Source organism: Eptatretus burgeri, chromosome 12 (genome assembly GCF_056783735.1).
Source record: "Eptatretus burgeri isolate ZD-2024b chromosome 12, Ebu_testis_v1, whole genome shotgun sequence".
NCBI classification, from domain to species: domain Eukaryota; kingdom Metazoa; phylum Chordata; class Myxini; order Myxiniformes; family Myxinidae; genus Eptatretus; species Eptatretus burgeri.
The window spans coordinates 64,489,201-64,510,784 of record NC_140972.1 but is presented as its reverse complement, the minus strand read 5'-3'; the positions used below and the strand labels follow the sequence as shown (position 1 = coordinate 64,510,784).

The window sequence follows — 21,584 nt, the reverse complement described above, 5'->3', positions numbered from 1 at the left end:
GTGTCTCTCTCTCTGTGTCTCTCTCTCTGTGTCTCTCTCTCTGTGTGTCTCTCTCTGTGTGTCTCTCTCTGTCTCTCTCTGTCTCTCTCTCTCTCTCTCTCTCTCTCTCCCCGTATCACCTGTACATTCAGCAACATACAAGCATTATATCGTTCTCCCTCTGTGGGCCACTGTTGATGTTGACAAGATGCAGAAAACTGAGAAACTACCTTGCAGTTGGAGCGTTGAAATGAATTATTCCAGTTTTTCTTGCTACTCATGCATACCGGGGATTTTTTCTCACTGTCAGTCACTTCCTGTCCTGTTGGTGTGACCCATACCCGTTCTCCCACGCCCTTGGCCTGGTGGTTTCAGAGAATCAATTTCAAAATGATCCCCTGCTCCACATCTTCAGCAATGCCTGCTCCTATCCCCGGTTCAGACACGTCGAGTTGACAAGAGCTGGACCATAATTTAACTTTGAGTCTTCCTCCTGTGAGGCGAATAGGGATTTTTGACAAAGATCTAACTTTCTTGTTGGAAACTCTTGTGGTCCTTCTTTCCCATTTTGCAAGGCATTCCCTATCAATTGGAAAAGTTGTTGTTGCTCGCAGCTCTTCATAATGGGTTCGAATGATTTTTCTCAGGTAGGCATTGTCAGATCCTTTCAGCCCTCTAAATAACTCCGGAGGTGCAAACCCGGCTCGAATGCATGGATTACTGCATTAACCATTTCCCTCTCTGGGTAACCCTGACAAAACCCTTCATCAATCTGTCGCAGTGAGGAAATATACGGCACAGAGATCTTAGCATTTCCAATTTGCCCTGCAATCTTAAAGTCCTTCCTCGAGAATGGGCCTGGATTCAGGTTGTATATATGTTCTGGGTCTCGTGCTTGGTGATGGGGATGTTGGGCCTCCATTGTGGTATGTCTTTGATCAGCCTCCAATTTCGTTAGGAATGATGTCATGTAACATAGGTATCCCAGACCACCATCTTCCTTCTCTTCCTCCTCTTTTAAAGATATTATTATTATTGCCTGGGCAAGCTTGGTATTGGCTTCGTGGTTAGGGTGGCTGGCTTAGGATCTAAGGGTCCGAAGACCAAGCCCCGTTGGCTGTTGAATTAACACCAGGTGGGGTGACTCACCCTGTCATCCTTCTGAGGTCGGCAAAATGAGTACCACTGTACTGGTATAGGGGCACAGCATCAGTGGCATAGCCATGCTTCCAAGAAATGATAGCTACCTGGCAGCCAAACTGTCATGCCTGGGCCATTTTCAGATGAGAATCCTCATCTGGTGATGTTACTCTGAAATGCCCTGCTGCTCGTTTCAATTTATCCAATGACAAACCATAGATCTGGCTCAACAGATCAAGTTGGAGTTCTACTGTTGTGGGTTCCATCATCTCCATAAACCGATGCAGCCCCGGCTGTGTCTTTATCTCTCATAGTGAGATCCTGGACAAGCCCCCAGAAATGTTACGCCCCTTGAGTTCACCGGTGTGTGGGAGAGTAAAAAGACAACAAAGCTTGAGAGTTTGCGGATGACCGTTTAATACCGCAACGGTGACTGCCTCAAAATGCTGTGTCAAATGACATGACATTGGTGACAAAACCATTATACCAGAAAAAACAGAACTGGTATGTAAATGTATTTTACAGAATAAATGTGTTGAGAGCACATAGCTACTATTCACGCCTTGTTGCGTGGGGTACAACCTCAGTGCACTGAACGTTATGTCAAACGTGCTCAAATATGAAGTTACAGGCTGACGTCATGGCATCCAGCCAGAATGTCGAATGATTCGAATTAACAGACATTCTGACTGGGGCACCGAGAGTTAAATGCTCTGGAATAATCGCGTGCCATTCCTGCATTGCACATATATTGTGCACATTACATTGAGGAACACCCCTCTCATGCCCGTACACAACGATCCCATCACATGCCTCCAGTGCAGCAATTCAGAATGTTTTTCATTAATCCCTGAAAATCGTGATATTTAAAAACGACATTTCGAATTCTGATACATAATTACTGTATGTTCTTAAACACACACACACACACACACACACACACACCAAACAAAAAGTTTACATGTTCTTGAAAGTAGACTACAATCCCATGTAGAGTTGATTTTTACTGGTCCCCTTTACTTCTCAGGACCACAGAGTTCAACACACACACACACACACACACACACACACACACACACACACACACACACACACACACACACACACACACACACACACACACACACACACACAGATGCCAGTATGCTCTTGGGAGATGTAAGCAGCTTCAGAAAAATGATGTCATTGCTGTTCTGGTTTATTCAAAACTAGCCACACAGACCCTTCTCTGTCGAAGCATGCCCGATGTGCACGTTCCGATAATTGCTTTGACCAATCTGGTTTTGCCATGTTGTCAAGTACAAACTTACAGAATGTGATGGCAATTGTGACATTTTTCACTTGACCTTCGCCAAAGTGTGTTCATTGCTGGCTGCCATCGAAGAAACTTTTAATCACTTTTTCCAGCAAGTCAGAACAGCTCAAAGCACTTAAATATCCCCGTTATAGAAACATTTTCGGTGCTAAAACGCACTAATGCGCTGCTGCAAAATTGCCTCCAAAGTTTCCTTAATGAGCTTCTCTCCCCAATCATCTCACATATATTAAAACAAAGCGAATTCTTCTCTTCAAATCAGCCTGATTTTAGCTTTCCCTGCTCATAATCTGAGCCATCAACTCAGATTGTAACATCAACCCCTTTCATTATCTCGTGTTGTCTTCAATGCAGTGGTGCATCATGACATAAAGATATAATTCATACCTTTTCAACATAAAAATTGTGCCTTTCTGGGTGCTGACTGCTCCTCTAAAGCATGTAGAGTTATAACTATGCCTCCATGTATCTACAACTTTCTCTTGTGTTTAAAATGATGTCTTTATGCAATACTACGCATGATGTATCTGTAAAAGAGTTGACGTTTCCATTAGAAATTATGTCCTCTTCCGATTAGGAATTTCTGTTTCCGGTTCTTGAGTGAGGGCAGCACTCTTTGGAGTCTTTGGCAACTTTCTCAAAGATAAGTTTTCTAGTCGATTTTTGTTGCGTTTGTCCTGTTATTTTGTTGTTGTCTCCATGTTTACTGTGTGTTTCTAGTTTAGTTTTGCTTTAAAACTTGTGCTAATCGGTGAGTATTCGTTGGCCTTTTCATAATCGGCCTATTTTATATCAGTTTCTCGTTGGCCTCAAAAATCCGGCGTCTTCGCTCTAACCTGACAAAACTCTCATTACAGGTTGCCACTGACAAATCAGATAGAATATGCTTCATAAACTTTCCTCCTTCAAGACGTTTCTGACTCCTTAGTATCTCTCCCTGGTTACTCCCTCCTTCGGTATGATAGACCTGAGCCTCGTTCTGGTGGCGGAGTTGCTTTCTTAATCAAAAACTCTATTCTTCACTCTCCATGTACTGCCCTCATACAACCACACCCCCAGGAATACCTCTGGCTACCACTTCCCCTCCGCTCCCAACTCTTCTTTATCTGTGTGTTGTACCATCCACCACACAATGATGACTCCATTAACACCTCGCTCGCTGACAACCTGGACCAACTTCTATCCTCTCATCCCAACTCTCTCTTCCTCAATGTGGTGACTTCGATTGTCATCATGCTAGTTGGCTGGGTCTGGGTACCGCTCTCACCTGCCATGGCACTTCAGCAAAGGATTTTTTGCGGCTCATTGGGACTGACTCAATCTGTCAACTTCTCGACCCGGATCTCAGACAACGGTGCTCCATCTCTTCTGGATTTGATTTTAACCAATTTCCCTGCAAATGTCTGTTATTCTGCTCCAATCTGTTCACCTGACCATATGCTTGTTGAAGAGGTCATCATTGGCAGCTATTCGAGAACTTCCTCAGTGCTGATGAATCTGGCGTTTCGCTCAAGCCGACTGGCAGAGACTTTGAGCAGTCATCAAACTTCTGGACTGGTCTCCCATTTCCACTTCCTCCGACATCAGCTCATCCTGGGAATTTTTTCAAAGAAACTTGGTGTCTCTCATGCACAGATATATCTCATCTCGTCTTCAGTTGTCATACCCTTCCTCCCGTCCATATTACACTGAAACTTGTGGCGAGGCAGTTGCCCTGAAATAACATGGATTCGTCGAAAGGAAGGCAAATCCAACTGAAGACAATCTTAGTTCCTTCCACAAAGCTTGGAACAAGTGTTTGTCTACCCTCAGGAGAGCCAGGAAGCAACATATTTCTAATCTCAAGTCTGAATTCTCAAACCTGTCTCCCTCCTACAAATCCTATTGGTATTGAGTTAAGTCTGTTTCTGGTGTATGTTCCCCCTCCATCCCCTCCCTTACCTTAAACAGCTGCACAGCTGACACTGCACATGAAAAGGCTGAATGTTTAAACTTCTGTGTTTGCTTCTGAACAGTGTCCAAAACCCATTGCTTTCTGTACCCACCTTACGCAGTTGCACCCAGCTGTTCCTGGACTCTTGTGTCCTTTCCCCCCTGACAAGGTGGAGAGCTTGTTGTCAAACCTCGACTGATTCTGTAACGGTCCAGACGGCATCAGCCCAAGTATCCTCAAAACCTGCTCCGCTGCTCTTGCTCACCCTCTCTCTGTTCTATTCTCCCTCTCATTTTATCAGGGTCATCTTCCATCTACTTGGAAATCAGCAAACATTATCACTCTGTATAAAAAAGGTGCAAAAACAGATCCCTGCAACTACAGACCAAGCAGCCTGCTCCCAACCATCGGCAAGGACATGGAATCCATCATCGCTTCTGACATCAAATCCTTCCTCTTCTCCAATGGCTTGATTTCCGATCATCAATTTGGATTCAACCAGGTCACTCTACCCTGCATGTGCTGCTTCTGCTTTCCCAACAATGGATGGAGATCCTCAATCCCAGACATGAGATCAGAGCCATCTCCCAAGACATATCGCGACCTTTTGATACGGTCCGGCACCCTGCACTGCTCACCCAACTCCCTTCCTATGGTATCAAAGGCAATCTCCACTCATGGCTCGCAGACTTCTTCTGCTGTCACAGTCAACGCATGGCTATTAATGGCTCTCTCTCATCTCCTCTTCCTACAAGTCTGGTGCTTACTTAGTGGTTAGGGTGGCTGGCTTGGGATCTTAGAATCCTGAGTTTGAGCCATTTTTACCACTGAATTAACACCAGGTGAGGTTGACTCAGCCCTTCATCCTTCAAAGGTTAGTGAAATGAATACCAGTGTCCTGGTAAAGGGGCACAGCATCAGTTGCATAGTCATGCCCTAACAAAATGATAACTACCTGGCAGCCAAGCTGCCATGTGCACGATGAAGAAGAAGAATATGGAGTAGAAGAAGTTCTCCTCTTCCTGTCCAGACTGGAATTGCTCAAGGCAGTGTTCTGGGCTCTGTGCTTTTTTTCTGAGTGCATGGACCGAACTTGCACCCAGGCCTGTACTGTGTGGTGCCGTGGTGGAGGTTATATGGCTGTCTTGTGAACCATATGTTTCAGTATGTGAGGAGTGGACATGCTGGAGCACCGAAGCCACACAGGATGTGTTGTGCAGTGCAGGTGTGGGTAAAGTTGAGTGTGTCGGTGAGAATCCGTGCAATGTGTGCGAATGAAAGGGTAAGTATATTGCCGGAGTGCGTGCATGGTTAGCATGTACTACAAGGAGGTTGAAGGAATGTGAATTGGGGCGGTGCGGGGAGGGGTGGGGGGGCTTTTGTTAAGGACTGACAGTTTAGTTTTAAATTTTAAACTGCTTCCCCAGAGTGTGGCATGTATGAATCCGATTTGGAGTGAACCGGCCAGAGAGCAGCAAAGGTCGCTGCATGTGCGTACAGCACACATGGGACGTGGGGCAAATGGGGGGATCTGGTTTTGTACAGGGACTCCGAGGAGGGTTTGTAAAGGCACTGTGCCTGTGCGTGCCTGTTTTTAGAAGTTTCTTCAACCGTTTCATTGGAGTGCTTGCTTGAGTGCTTCTTCTTCACCATTGTTTCATCACCTTTATCACCATCAGCTTCTCCTTTTAGGTCATTATAAATTGAAAGGGCCTTTTGCCAAGTGTGACGACCACCAGGAGGCACTTTTTTATTTTAAAATGTTCATCTTCCAACCATACATTCAAAAGTTTCCAAGTTTTTTCAATGTATGGATTTCTGCGACTTCATAATGCGACTTCAGAGGCAATATTTCCACCAGAACTTACTCCAGCCCTTTTGTTATCTTCACAATGGCAATGTAACGAATGGTGGACTCATTGACGTTGTAGTCTCTCTCCAACACAGCAACACACGCACCACTCGAAAGTCGATGAAATATTTAAAAAAAATTTCCACTAATATCATCACTTTATTCACTTTTTACTTCTCTTCAGCAGATGCACAACTTGATGGACTTTTTGGACCCATTGGTTAAATAAATAATTGCAATAATACAGTATCCAAAGTTTCACCGCAAAAAATGCAGCACCGCAAGTAGTCACCAACCTCCACAAAGAAGCTGCGGAGTCTTGTTTTTTTTTTCAATGTATGGATTCAATGTATGGATCATTCCCAAGACAGTGAAGTGGCCATTGCCAGAAGGCACAGAATGTAAATTTTTATATTTTTCGGCTATGGTGTTAAAATTTGACACGTAATGTGAAAGGAAAATACTGTTATCAAAACATTGAAAGTCTTTACAAACTTGTGAAAACCAAAAGTTTCGAGGGGGGGGGGGGAGGAGGGGTCACTTTTTCCGCAGGTATGTGGAAATATTGGCGTGGAGGAAAAGAAAGGGTGTCTAAAAGTTGAGCGCAGATTCGCAAAATTGCAGACCATGAACAAGCAGCGGACGGCGGGGTTTTACTTGAGTACATATACTGTGTTCCTTCGAGCACCTATTAAATGGAATGCCATACCAGCACTTGTTGCAGAAGTCCTGACCAACAGGGGATGCCTGCCACACATCCACCCTGTTATGTATTCCCATTACCAGTTCATAAGAAGTTTCGGTTTTAGTTGGGATGATAATTATAATGTAATGTTCGTTGCTTGTGCAGAAGATTCTGGAAACATCATATTCAGCCTTCAGAGTGGAATGAAACTTTTATTTACCTTCAGAGTGGAACACAGGAACAAGACTCATGGAAGAGCAAATCCACTCTGTAGGCTGATTTTGTGTAAATATACTCATTCCCAATGACTTCAGGCTCGAGAGTTGTGTGATGTAATGTGTGTGGAATGAGGGTTCCGAAGTGAACCTTCAACGAGAATAAACGTTATGACCTAAGGTCTCAAATGTCCCATTGAGTAATCGATTCGTGGAAAAAAAAAAAAACATTTACAAAACAATCGGCAGCTTTTCTCGATTTTCATCGAAACATTTTGGTGAGAAAATTTCAGATACTGTTTTGTAATATCATATTGTGCATCTTGTGGCAGTTTGAAAGATGTTTTGTTTTTATAATGTGGATTTAACCAAACTCTTGTGTTGTTATGGTTGGAGAGTCTGCTCCGAGTCTGGTGGGAGGTTAGTGGATCAAAACATTGGCCGAATCATAGCAAGACTTTAAAAATTGGACGAGCTACCTCCTTGCTTGATGCTCAGCATTCATTTACAGAGGAAAGACCATGGATGATCATAAGTTGGCAACACTTGTGCAGGCATTGATGGGCCTAATGGCTTCAAGATATTTTGTCTCACCATCCAATTTGACTACTGGTTAACATACCTGTAAAGTTTTAAAATTCCTGACCTTTTTGTGCTGGTTGCTTATGCTGCACCAACATTACATTTCCCTCCCAAAATACTTAAATATATATATATATATATATATATGATCATCTCAGAGAGCAATTTGGAATTTGAGTCAAAAGTTCAACCTCTCAACTGCAATGGTCACCAACCAAATTGATTTCAGTCACCTCTTTGAGGCCACTGTGTGTTCCACTTTGAGAGTTGACCAATGAAAGCCAACCATTGAGAAAGGTAGATGCTGTGACAGTGAGATCAGGGAACTGGGCTAGTAAAAGCAGCTGAGTGAAGAAATTTTGAGTTCTGCACAAGTGAACTTTTTGGATTTGGGCCTTGTTATCCGAGAACATCTTAATTCCACCTGGATGGAATAAGTGGAATAGCAAACAAACATTATCGATTCTGATGTACCATACTTTGTTACAGAGATGCCACAGTAGTTTCTTGGCAGGGATTATACTGGGTGGTTTGCCATTGCCTTCCCAGCAGGAGTTAGGGTTTTGGAATTTGGTCATTGTGCCGGAAAAAGCTTGCCTCCTCTTTGTGAAGGACACCGTGGGATCTTTAACGTCCACCAACTAATGGCGACAGATGGGACACCCGGTTTAACATCCATCGAAGAGATGGCACACACATTGATGAATCACTCTGCCTGTGAAACACCAGGATAACAATTTATAGCTCGCCCGATATTCAAACCCCGGTTAAATAGCTTCGAGGCGAGTGTGCCTCCCTCTCGGCCATTCTGCCAGCCCAACATTGTCTACAATGATAGCCAATTATTACAATAATCTCACAGTCCTAAAACAAAATTAAGGTGCTGCATGCATGAGTTTTAAATATTTAATTGGGAAAGACAACTTACACTGCATCAATTACCTGGTAAATTTATATCATGGGGTGCAGCATTTCATGAGGTCACATTTATTCCAAGACTAGTAGAGTCCGCACCCTCTGGGTGGGTTGGGTTTGCACGTTAATTGCTGAAAAAGGTAAAGTCTGTATATTACAAGAAGACTACAAATGTTTGTGTGGTGTGCATCTAAAGGGGTTTAACTGATGTAACAGGTCTAGAGGGTCTAAAGGGTCTCAGGAGTCGAAGGGGTGTCAAGGTCTCAAGGTGTCTAAAGGGTTTAATTGGTCAAAAGGGTGTGTTCCAATAGTACGGTAGTTAGCATATAAGGGGTCTAAAGGGTGGAAGGGGTTTAAAGGGTCTTAAGTGGTCAACAGATTTTAAGGGCATATAAAGGCTCTATGGGGTCTATAGGGTCCATATGGGTTTTAAAGATCCAAAGGGTTAAGCGGTATATGTGGTCTTAGGGGTCTAAATGTCTACAGGGGTCTACGTGGTATGTTCCAAAAGTAGATACAGTGGGGAGAACAAGTATTTGATACACTGCCGATTTTGCAGGTTTTCCAACTTACAAAGCACGTAGAGGTCTGTAATTTTTATCATCGGTACACTTCAACTGTGAAAGACGGAATCTAAAACAAAAATCCTGAAAATCACATTGTATGATTTTTAAATAATTAATTTGCATTTTATTGCATGAAATAAGTATTTGATCACCAACCAACCAGTAAGAATTCCGGCTCTCACAGACCTGTTAGTTTTGTCTTTAAGAAGCCCTCCCATTCTCCACTCATTACCTGTATTAACTGCACCTGTTTGAACTCGTTATCTGCAGAAAAGACATCTGTCCACACTCAATCAATCAGACTCCAACCTCTCCACAATGGGCAAGACCAGAGAGCTGTCTGAGGACATCAGAGACAAAATTGTAGACTTGCACAAGGCTGGGATGGGCTTCAGGACAATAGGCAAGCAGCTTGGTGAAAAGGCAACAACTGTTGGCGCAATTATTAGAAAATGGAAGAAGTTCAAGATAACAGTCAATCTCCCTTGGTCTGGGGCTCCATGCATGATCTCACCTCGTGGAGTCTCAATGATCATGAGAAAGGTAAGGGATCAGCCCAGAACTACACGCCAGGACCTGGTCAACGACCTGAAGAGAGCTGGGACCACAGTATCAAAGAAAACCATAAGTAACACACTAGGCTGTCATGGATTAAAATCCTGCAGCGCACGCAAGGTCCCTCTGCTCAAGCCAGCGCATGTCCAGGCCCGTCTGAAGTTTGCCAATGACCATCTGGATGATCCAGAGGAGGAATGGGAGAAGGTCATGTGGTCTGATGAGACCAAAATAGAGCTTTTTGGTTTCAACTCCACTCGCCGTGTTTGGAGGAAGAATAAGGATGAGTACAACCCCAAGAACACCATCCCAACCGTGAAGCATGGAGGTGGAAACATCATTCTTTGGGGATGCTTTTCTGCAAAGGGGACAGGACGACTGCACCGTATTAAGGGGAGGATGGATGCGGCCATGTATCGCGAGATTTTGGCCAACAACCTCCTTCGCTCAACAAGAGCATTGAAGATGGGGCGTGGCTGGGTCTTCCAGCATGACAATGACCCGAAACACACAGCCAGGGCAACGAAGGAGTGGCTCCGTAAGAAGCATCTCAAGGTCCTGGAGTGGCCTCGCCAGTCTCCAGACCTGAACCCAATAGAAAATCTTTTGAGGGAGCTGAAAGTCTGTGTTGCCCAGCGACAGCCCCGAAACCTGAAGGATCTGGAGAAGATCTGTCTGGAGGAGTGGGCCAAAATCCCTGCTGCAGTCTGTGCAAACCTGGTTAAGAACTATAAGAAACGTCTGATCTCTGTAATTGCAAACAAAGGTTTCTGTACCAAATATTAAGTTCTGTTTTTCTGATGTATCAAATACTTATTTCATGCAATAAAATGCAAATTAATTATTTAAAAATCATACAATGTGATTTTCAGGATGTTTGTTTTAGATTCCGTCTTTCACAGTTGAAGTGTACCTATGATAAAAATTACAGACATCTACGTGCTTTGTAAGTGGGAAAACCTGCAAAATCGGCAGTGTATGAAATACTTGTTCTCCCCACTGTAGGGTCTATAATCGGGGGTTGGCAACCCAAATAAAAAGAAGACATTTTTTTGAATTGAGTGAAAAACACAATGTCTTCAATGCATGTAACGCCTATTTTAATAATTGGATAAGAGGACAGAGATGCATAATTTGATTTGTAATGCAATAAATGTCTAAGACCTCTGCGAATGACCAAACAATCTTTGAATTCACACTGCATTCAACAGATTGGAATAACTTGTACTGTGTTCAATTAACCATTTCCAATCCCCCAAGGATCATTCAAAATAAAACTCAGACTGGCGGTTGCTCGTGCGGATAGGCAGAAGGCGGAAAAATGTTACTTCTAAATCATGGCTTATTTAAAATGAATATGGGGGATAAGGAAAGACAAGACACTATAAATAAATGGAACAGATCTGGCAGTCGACAGACACACATAGTGCGGAACTGAGCTTGCAAAGTTGTGCACACAAACGGAACCAAACCCTACTAATGGGACCAAAATACCGGAATCATACCATCTCCTTTTTGGTCTTGCACCCTCTTCCCTCTCTTGGCTCTGTCCCTCCCAGGTCTCTGAAGGGTGCACAGAGTCTGCCAGTAACCCCTCTTCTTGTTAAACTCCCAAAATCTAGCCTCACTGCTCACCTACACTCATTTATTCCTCTTTTCTCTCACCTGTGAAACCAAATTCACCAACCTGTTCAGTCCCATTCTTCCATCCAGGGCTTCAAGACAACTGTTCACCAGTCCCTCAGGTCATCACCCATCCATACTCATGATCTCTTCTACCCCAAATGACCCCATTCTCAAACACTCCTTTTTCCAGGTTATTGTGACCCCCCCCTTTCTCCCTCACCTCCTTTCAGTTGTTAGTTTGTCCTTTTCTGTTTCATCCCCACTTTCCCCTTCCTCTTCTTCTTCTGTTTCATTCAGCTTGTGTGCAGCTTGTTCACCCCATGTGTCCTTCTCCCCCTCCCCACATCTACTCTGTTCTTAGTGTTTCCCCCTTTCCATTTTGTTCCCTTCCATTCTGCTCAAGCTCTTCCACGAGTTTCGGTCATGTATACAAAAAAAAAACGGAAACAAAGTGGCAAGTGGAGACTTGAGCAGACACTATCTGGTCTTGGCATAAATGACGGTGTCATCATGTGGATGGGTATCACACAGGATGGCTAGAAGGAGATGCCTTTGTAGTTTCTCAAACCATCCATGTTGGTGACCAAGCAGAGAGAGAGAGAGAGAGAGCTGATATGCGATCTCGAACCATTCTGTTCTCCTCGGTCCTGTCTCTCACGATGCGCCTTGTGGCCACGGATTTTCCCCTTTCGGACCCATATTCCAGCAATGTCCTACAATTGGCAATTGGCCACTTCCTGCCAGTAGGCAGCTCCTCATTTTGGGCCATTCATCCCTCTCCAAGGCTCCACAACTCCATTCTCTGTCCTGACCTACAGTCCTTGGCCAAATGGCTCATGAAGTTTCCATTTAAAGTGTGAAGCGCTTCCCACGTGCCTTTGTGCCCACAAGTCCTCCACCTGGCCTCACCTGGACAGAAGGTCTTCTGCAGTACTCTTTACCCTATTCTACTCCAACATTACAATCACCGTCTTTGTTGGTGCACACATTACATACCACTTCTCTCTGACAGATCCCTAATACAAGTGTAACTGACCTACACGAGCACACAGACGAAGCTATTCTTAGCACATTCTAAGGACCCCCCCCCCACCCCACCACCTTTTTCTGTGTTACAATATTCTCGGATGTTTAATTGGCCTAAAGTTTCATCTTGTTTCACCAACTCTTCAAGAAGGACACCAATTAAACAAATAATGCGAGCAGACAGGACACCCAGCTTGATGTCCACCCAAGTTTTGGTGCAACCTGTGATGCAACACCCTGCCTGTGAAGCACCTGTCATACAGTTTATAATCAGGTCAGGCATCAAACCCAGAGAAGACAACTTAAAGGTAAGTATACTACCTCTGTACCATCTTCGCACATGCACACGCACCTTACTTGGGGTACAAAATCAGATATTTAGAAATAAAAGACAAATTTGCCGTTTCCTGGACTACTGCGACAATCTCATTGCGAATCCCTCTTGAATGCTCATCATAACTCGAAGTCAAGCCTCCCTATCAAAATCTCTGCCTTGTTGTTTGTCGACAGTCTATGATATGACATCCAATCCTCACAATATTCCCACAACAAAATACAGTGCAAGAATTCAACATTTTAACAAATGTAAATACAATGATGCAGTCCAGGGTGTAGTTCTGTTGTATTTGCTTGTACTCCAAAATGGTGGATCGCAGATGTGGTGACGTGACATGCACACCTATTGAAGGGGAAGTTATAAAACGTTATCAAACCAACACATCGTTTGTTATTTAGATACAAGTCGTTCATTATTAGGATTCTCATTTACCTTCCTAGTGAAGATCAGGGTGTCACTAGTTTTTTTTAGAAATGGGGTTCGAATTATATACTGAGACTGGAGGTTGAGGCTGCGCTATATTATCCACAAGATGGCTGAAATAACCACGTGGCGGACAATGTGTAAGTCGTGTTCACAGAATTAGCAGATAGCGTATTTTCCTGTTTATCATTGCCAAAGTTCTCAAGTGTTAGTTTGTCCTTTCAAGGCACTCACAAATATTTTTCTGAAAATTGACAATGAGAAAAACTGGATTTCATTGATCAGGGCCGTGAGCCGCACATAGGTCCATAAAGAGCCGCAAGTTGTGGATCCCTGGCTCTAAGGTTTTTAAAGGAGATACGAGAGTCTTTTAAGGGTCTAACGGGTCTGAAGGTCTGAGGGTCTAAAAGGTAGTTTCCAATGGTACATAATTAATAGACATTGTCACCATCCCAATAATACATAATTAATAGACATACTCACGGTCCAACTCACGTTCAACCAGTACATAATTAATAGACCTATTCACGTGGGTGGATCATGACTTCACCTCGACGAGGCTTCACCGTCCACCCATGTTTTTCGTTTTTATTATCCACAAGTTAATTATTAAATTATTAATAATTTTTAATTATTTAAAAATAATTATTAAATAAAATAAAAAAATTATTAAATAATTTATTTTATATAAATTATATATACCTCGCTCAGGTTGTGTTCCGGGGAAAGAGAGCGCTTAACAAAAATGCTCTAAAAAGGGTCAGTATATCATTGTTTATATTGAGATTCGGTCATTCAATGTTTTGGATCTCACTCTCAGTCATGATCTCTCTTGGGCAAGCCACATTTCAAAGTTGGCCTCCAAAGCCAGATGCCAACTGACCATTTAATCTGCAGCTTGATGGTGTACTGCTCACCCCTCTGAACTGGTTCACCTGTCTCACATCTTGCTCAGCTTGACACTGTGGAAACCAGAATTAAGTCTCCCGACTCATGATGAAGCTGAGTCTATGAGCCTATCACTTCACCATCACTGACAGGTGGGTGGTCTCTGTCTTTTTCCATCTCATTTCTGGTCTTGCACCCTCTGCCCCTTCCATGATCTGTCCCTACCCCCACCCCAAGTATTTGCAGGATGCACACAGTCCACTCATCAGGAAACTGCCCAAATACAGAACCACTGCTCACCTCCATTCATTTATTCCTCTCTTGTTTCACCTGTGGAAACGCCTTCCACACTCTCGTCAATCTCATTCTTCTGTCTGGGTCTTCAAGACAGCTGTTCTCCACCATCTCAGGTTCATAATCACACCCCATCCACAGCAATGATCTTTTCTACACCCGTTAATCCACCCAAACCCCTCCAAAATTTTTGCTTTTGCAACCGTGTCCACACCTTGCGTTCTCCTCTATTCCTCATCATGACCCGCATCCCTTATTTGTCCATCTCCGTCTACTTTCTCCCTCCGCCATGCTGTTGGTGCTTCCTCTTTCTCCTGCTGTTCCATTTCTTATGTTATGTCCTGATCTGTTCTGTGTCCTCGCTCTTCCATGAGCCTTGACCATGTATGTATATATATATATATATATATATATATATATATATATATATATATATATATATATATATATATATATATATATATATATATATATATATATATATATCTATATATATATATATATAATTTAAAAGATGCGTTCTGACTGCATCATTTCTTACATACGAGTGGCATATAAGGGCTTCATTTGGGTATTTGTAATAGGGCTAATAATATCACAGATGGCAATGAAAATATAACCTAACCTCCATGCACCTTCGGTGGTGGAGGTAAATCAAAATATTAGACCAATTACTGCACCGTAGTCCCAATAAGGAATAGACATAACACGTGCACACATGCACACACACACACACACACACACACACACACACACACACACACACACACACACACACACACACACACACACACACACACACACACACACACACACACACACACACACACACACACACACACACACCATGTGCTATTAAGTACTTACAAAAGCTATTATATTTGAAGTTATAACCTTAACTTATGAACAATTTACTGATTTCACAACTTCCCACATCATCAGCTGGGCACCGTTTTTCGTCAAGGTTTCGATCCTTTCAGCCAAGAACCTCTCCAAACAGCGGATCCACAACCCCAGTTTCAGGTCCACATCAGTCGATTTCAAAACATCAATGGTCCCACAACCACAAAGTTGTGTCCAGACAGTCAGTCAACACAGCAATGCAATATCCAAATTCAAACTAATTTTATTATTACTTATTTAAAGTATTACTACATATGAATAACTTCAGTCATACACCACTTTATATGATAATATATTAAGCAATAAACACTTTACCTTGTCGACATGTCCATAATACAGCACCTCCATCTAACCATCGACTCAAACTGTCCTCAAACTGTTATTCAAATACTCAAACTGTCATTAATAGGCGATTTTAACAAGCTGCACTGCGTATCTTAGCAACCACCAACAAATTATTTTAATGCTTATTTTATAAATAATATTAATTAATTTATTCATTTAATTTTACTTTATTTATATATCATTTTTTAAAAATCTAAATCCCTCCTTTATTTAATACATCCAGATATATATATATATATATATATATATATATATATATATATATATATATATATATATATATATATATATTAAAGAACTAACTTCATGAAAATAATTAATTAATTATTATATCAAATGCAATGCAATAGGAACTTGTTGACAGAAACATTATCCCACAAAAAGAAGTAAAAATATATAATTTAATAAAATTAACAGCATCCTTCAACATATTATTTTATAATTAAAAGAATAATTTTGTATTATAATACATAATTGAATAAGTGCCACTGACCACGTTTTTCTTGGACAAAATGGCAGTTCCTAAGAAAGCAAAGTTAGATGTTCCCTTATTTCAGCCCTCTTAGAGAGACAACATCAGTAAATATTCACAAAAACATAAAATATGTGCAATCATCAACATAAAGAATAACTGCCCTCGCTCCTACCCTCACTCCAACCCTGCCCCTACCTCTCCTCCTCCTACATGGCAGCGGTAGGAGACGAGGTGGGAATAGGCTTATCCTGCTGCAAAACCAAGGTGGAGTAAACAGCACTGATAGGCTCAGAGCATGTGCCGACAGTACAAACAATGGCTGTGGAACCGCTTACTCGGCAAGCTTTTTGTGTTATGGATATCAACTTTTTATTTTTTTTTAGTAAAAAAAAATTCTCCAGGACAAAGAGCTCTATCATGAATCAGCTTTCTATGTGGCAGTGTTAAACAAGGTATTACTGTATAATTGTGTATATAATACATATATATTCACTCAATATTGGACATGCCATATGTTACAATGTCTGTGCAATCACAAGACACTTTTCATTCAAGCAATTATTATTTCATACCTCTTCAATCACACTTACTTCAGAGATGTTTTGTTTTCCTTGAAGGAATTTTCACACATATCATCATCTACAGGGATATTTAGTGCATCAATTGTTTGAAAATTTATGCATCTCGTGAAATTCTGAAAAGGTATGAGGGAAATTGCAATGGCTGTCCCAGACACAGTTTAAACTTTTGAAAACTTGTTATTGTTCACAAGTAATATGCTAATTCAGACCATTTTTTAACCAAATTGCAAATCTCTGCATGAAACACAGTAAGGCATGGACTATTACAGCTGGTAAAGTTGACCATCTTGCTTTTAAAAGGTTGAAAATAATGGAATTCCTTAGTGGATAACAAAGGGGAGGCGGTGAATAAACTGAGAAAATGTTGGAGGAAAACAGCAGGGGAATAATTATGCAATGAACAAGCCTCCTTTAACGACTATGGCAGCACCTTGATGCTCAATAATCGAGATAGTTCATCGAACACATTACCCCACGCAGACACACGGTGTTGAGAAACAAGGACATGGGTGGGGTCTATGAGCAGAAAATTTGATAGGTCACGATGACGTAAAATGCTGCAATGTTTTGTCCAAGTCCCGCTAAATGGAAGGGTTTTGAAAGTTCCAAAAAGGTCATTTGTGTGGTATTCAAGTATGTATGTAATTACTGTATATTTAAATAAAAAATATTTTAAAGATTCTTGAAAACATTTTTTTCTTTTGGAAGTAATCTTTTATACCACCTTATTTAACCCTTTAAAAGGTAACCTGAGATTTTGAGGACCCCCAACCCCAAAAATATATTTACAAAAAGAAATATATATATATATATTTTTAATTTTTTTCTACAAAATAATAAAAGCAGTTATTAATAGTAAATTAGTCAAGTTTTAGTCTTAAAAACAGAACATTTGTGCTGCCAAATTCGTCTCCTGGGCTATTGGGCACAATCGAGGAGCAGTTCACCACTCTGACACAGGATACTCAAATGGCTCAATCATCCTAGCAAGCTGGTGCACATTTTGTTGACCTCAGAAGGATGACAGGCTGAGTAAACCCCACCTGGAATTTATTCAACAGCCAAGCAGGATTTGAACTCAGGACCCCAGGACCCCAAGCCTGACACCCTAACCATTAAGTCAACACTAAGCATATAATCTTAAAATACCCATTGTAAAGCGTTTCAATTTGATATGAACATAATGTTGTTGCAGTAAAATGATTATAACTTTTTTTTATTTAAAAAACAAAAAAATTATGGAGGTGTGGGGCTTTGAATGTCCCCAGGTTGCTCAGATGTTATCACAGGAAGGTTACCTATTAAGGGTTGCACATGTTACATTTGTTATTCGTGCCTGTTGTTTGTATCTTTCATTACGTCCTTAAAAACAGTAATTTTCCTGTTTGGACTGATTTTCAATTTTGTCCGACTCTCAGACAGGTAGACAGAGTTAAGAAAAAAAAACTTACAGAGTTATAATTGGACAGAGTTTTAAAAATCCTCTCTGCAAATGTGCCATCACGACTCATTCGGGAGCCAAAGTACAACTAAACTGCAGATTCATTCCCAATTCATGTTCCGATTTGTGTTCAAAACATACCATTCCATTGAAATGAAATTGTTCCTCGATCATAAACTGCCCTTTGTAGACCGCCGGAGCGTTTCGCTTCATGCGCACAGAGTAAAAACAACAACAGTACAACCATACACATACCTGTCATTTTCTACCTAATTCAGTCACTCCACCCCCGACAGAGGGAGCAAAGCTGAAGAGTTCAAAGGGTGATTCCCTCATGGTGTTATGGACAACACCAAGGGTCAGCAACATATGGTATGTGTGCCATGAGTGGCACGTGCAATAAAAGTTCAATCAACGGGAAAGAAACTAAGTTGGGAAAAAAACCTGATTAATACATATGCTTGACTGCTCTGTTAATTTCTAAAAAACAAAAACCCAAAAACAAGAGCTTTCATTGGGGAGCATAATTTAGATAGAATCTAAATAATGCAACCCAAAGAAAGCTCTTTGACGTAGAAAGAAAAATGATTCAATTGGTTGATTTATTACGTTATGTTTAGCGGGGCCAGCCAATCTTGATTCACATGAAATCTCGCAATAAGTGCCACTGACCACGTTTTTCTTGGACAAAATGGCGGTTCCTAAGAAAGCAAAGTTAGATGTTCCCTCATTTCAGCCCTCTGAGAGACAAATATGGATTTGTTCAACATCAAGACAACGTGCTGTTTGTATTCTGTGTTATGAGAGCGTCGTTTGCTGCACATCATGTAGTCAATGACATTTTCAGATAAAGCATGAGAAACACTTCAAGGTTGAGGTGGACAAGACCGAATCAAACGGGTCACAGCCAGTTATGAAAAGCAAAGCAGTGTCTTTACGAACACCTGTGTCTGAAACAATCAAGCCACAGAGGGAAGTTACAAAACCGCATACATGGAAAGCCACTTACACACGGCGAATACATAGAAGAGGCTTTTCTCAGTTGTTCAGAAGTTTTGTTCAATGGTTTGCCCAATAAAGACACAATCACCTCCAGAATTAAAGACATGTCCGTGTCTGCCAGATCAGTGGAGAGATGCCTCAGTGAAATGGCAGAAAACGTTAACAAACACCAGATCGTGGTGTCACAAGATGCAGTGGTATTTAGTGTCGCGCTTGATGAGAGTGTGGATATAAATGACGTAACGCGGTTAGCAGTTGTTGTGAGATACTGTGACTCGGACGAAGTTTGAGAAGAGCTCTGCTGTCTAAAATCCTTGCATGACATGTCCATCAACAGGGGAAGATAGCATGAAGACGTTTGTTCATCATTTTGAGGAAAGAGGAATTGACATCAGAAAAAGATTGTCTGTGATATGAGACGGTGCCCCTGCTATGATCAGAAAACAGAAGGATGTTTTTTGTTGTTGTTTACATTGTCGAGGCTCGTTTGAGAGCTCACACACAGCACACAACAACGGTGGGGGGGGGGCAGGAGACAAGAGGGTGGGAGAGGGAAGAACAAATCAGTGGGGAACAGAGACATTAGGAGATCTATGGAAGGGAGAGGGATGGGGCAGGGTGCACTGGGGAAACGACATTGATACCACAGGGACTTTCAGGACCTCACACAACAGGGAACTTTCAGGAAGGAAGGCAGGGAATTTGAAGGAGTTGGGTTTGGGGTAGATTAACAGGGGTAGAAAAGATCATGGTTTTGGATGGGGGAAGATAAGAGGTGGTGGTGAATAGTTGGTTTAGTTTGAAGACCTGGAGGAAAGAATGGGATTGAAGAGAGTGTGAGAGTTTATTCCAAAGTCAGGTAAAAAGAGAAATGAAAGAGTGAAGATGAGCAATGATTCGTGATTTTGGTAGTTTTACCAGAAGGGGGTTACTGGTGGACCTTGAGTGCCCTGCGGCATTATTGGGGGTGAGGGGGGGGGGAGACAGAGTAGGGTGGGCGAGACCAGAGATGAGATGGCATAAGACAGAAAGACCACCAACCTTGCCTGCAGTGAGAGAGTGAGAGGCCCAAAGACTCAGCCTCACCGTGGGAGACACCAATGATCCTAAATACCTTAGTTTCCATGGCGTGAAGCCGAGAAAGGTGAGAGGCAGGAGCACCAGCCCAGAGTGGAGAGTAGTACTCCATCACGCTGTGAATGAAAGCTTTGTACGTGGTCAGGAGCTCAGATGGGCTGAGGACTTTGCACGATGGAGGATGTCCAGTCGGCGACTAGCTTTGGAGGCCAGCTTGGAAATGTGGCTTTCCCAGAAAAGTCATGGCAGATAGTGAGACCCAGAAGCTTGAATTAAAGGACTTCTTCAAGAGGATTATTGAGAAAGTAGATTGGGGGGGGGGGGGTCCAAACCGTCCTTTTGGAGAGACATGTGTGAGTGTGAGATTTGTCAGGATTGAAAGACATGTTCCACGTGTTGGACCAGTTTGTGATTTTATCCAGGTCTACAGAGAGCGAAAAAGCTGCTGCTTGCCGGTCTGAGGGATGACAGATGGTACGGCAGAGGGTGGAGTTTGCAAAGATCATCGAGGATGAAATTGGCCACCCAAGGGTAAATTTTCATTGTATTATTCATCAAGAAAATCTTTGTGCCAAGATTTCTAATGTGATGACTACAGCAGCGGTGAAGATAATGAATGTTCTTGTTGCTCGATCTGCCTTGAGGCACAGGCAGTTGCAAGCTGTGCTTGAGGAGATATATGCACAATGCATACTCGGACAACCCACTTCACAGAAATGTTCGTTGATGAAGCTGTGGGAAGGTTTGGCATGCTTTGTGGACTGTCTTGATGCCTCTCTGTCCCCACCTTAACCCCTCATCATACACACTGCCTTCTGGTTCCTCTGACATCTCACCAGAGGAGGGAGAGAAAATACTGGTCAGCCTTGACTCTGCCTCTGCCTCTGTGACAAGCCCAGATTGTATACTTGCCAGTGTTTTCAAATCCTGTTCTGCTGCTGTTGTTTATTCTCTGTGTGTCCCTCACCCTCGGTGGCATGCCATCAGCTTGGAAGGCAGCCAACATCACTCCAATACATGAGTCGAGTACAAAGACAGGTCCTCTCAACTCCAGGCTGTTATCCTACAATTAAAACAGTTTTTTGAATTCTTCATCACAGCCCACATCAAGTCATTTATTTACTCAAACGGCCTGATATCTGACCATAAGTTTTAATCCCATCCAATTACTCAACTTTGAATATGTTGCTGCTTCTGTCTCAGCAATGACTTCAGCATCTGAAACTTAAAGAGGAGGTCAGATCTGTGGCTTTGTACATAGCTCGGACATTTGACACAGTCTCACACCCTTCTCTGCTTGAAATGGTTTCAACCTGTCGAATACAAGGTTACTTTCTTTTTCTTACTTGACTACATGGTTACTTTTTATTTAGAGGTTGGTGGCAGGATTTGCATTCTGGCCACCGTAAAACACGTCATCCAGCAAAAC

General features: G+C 42.2%; 1 protein-coding gene across 15 annotated transcripts in view; it reads right to left on the bottom strand.

Annotated features, from left to right (window-relative positions):
- The window catches only part of LOC147015767 (uncharacterized), a 239,677-nt gene that overhangs the window by 149,604 nt on the left and 68,489 nt on the right, over positions 1 to 21,584 (bottom strand). The gene's annotated exons all lie outside the window — the stretch shown is intronic.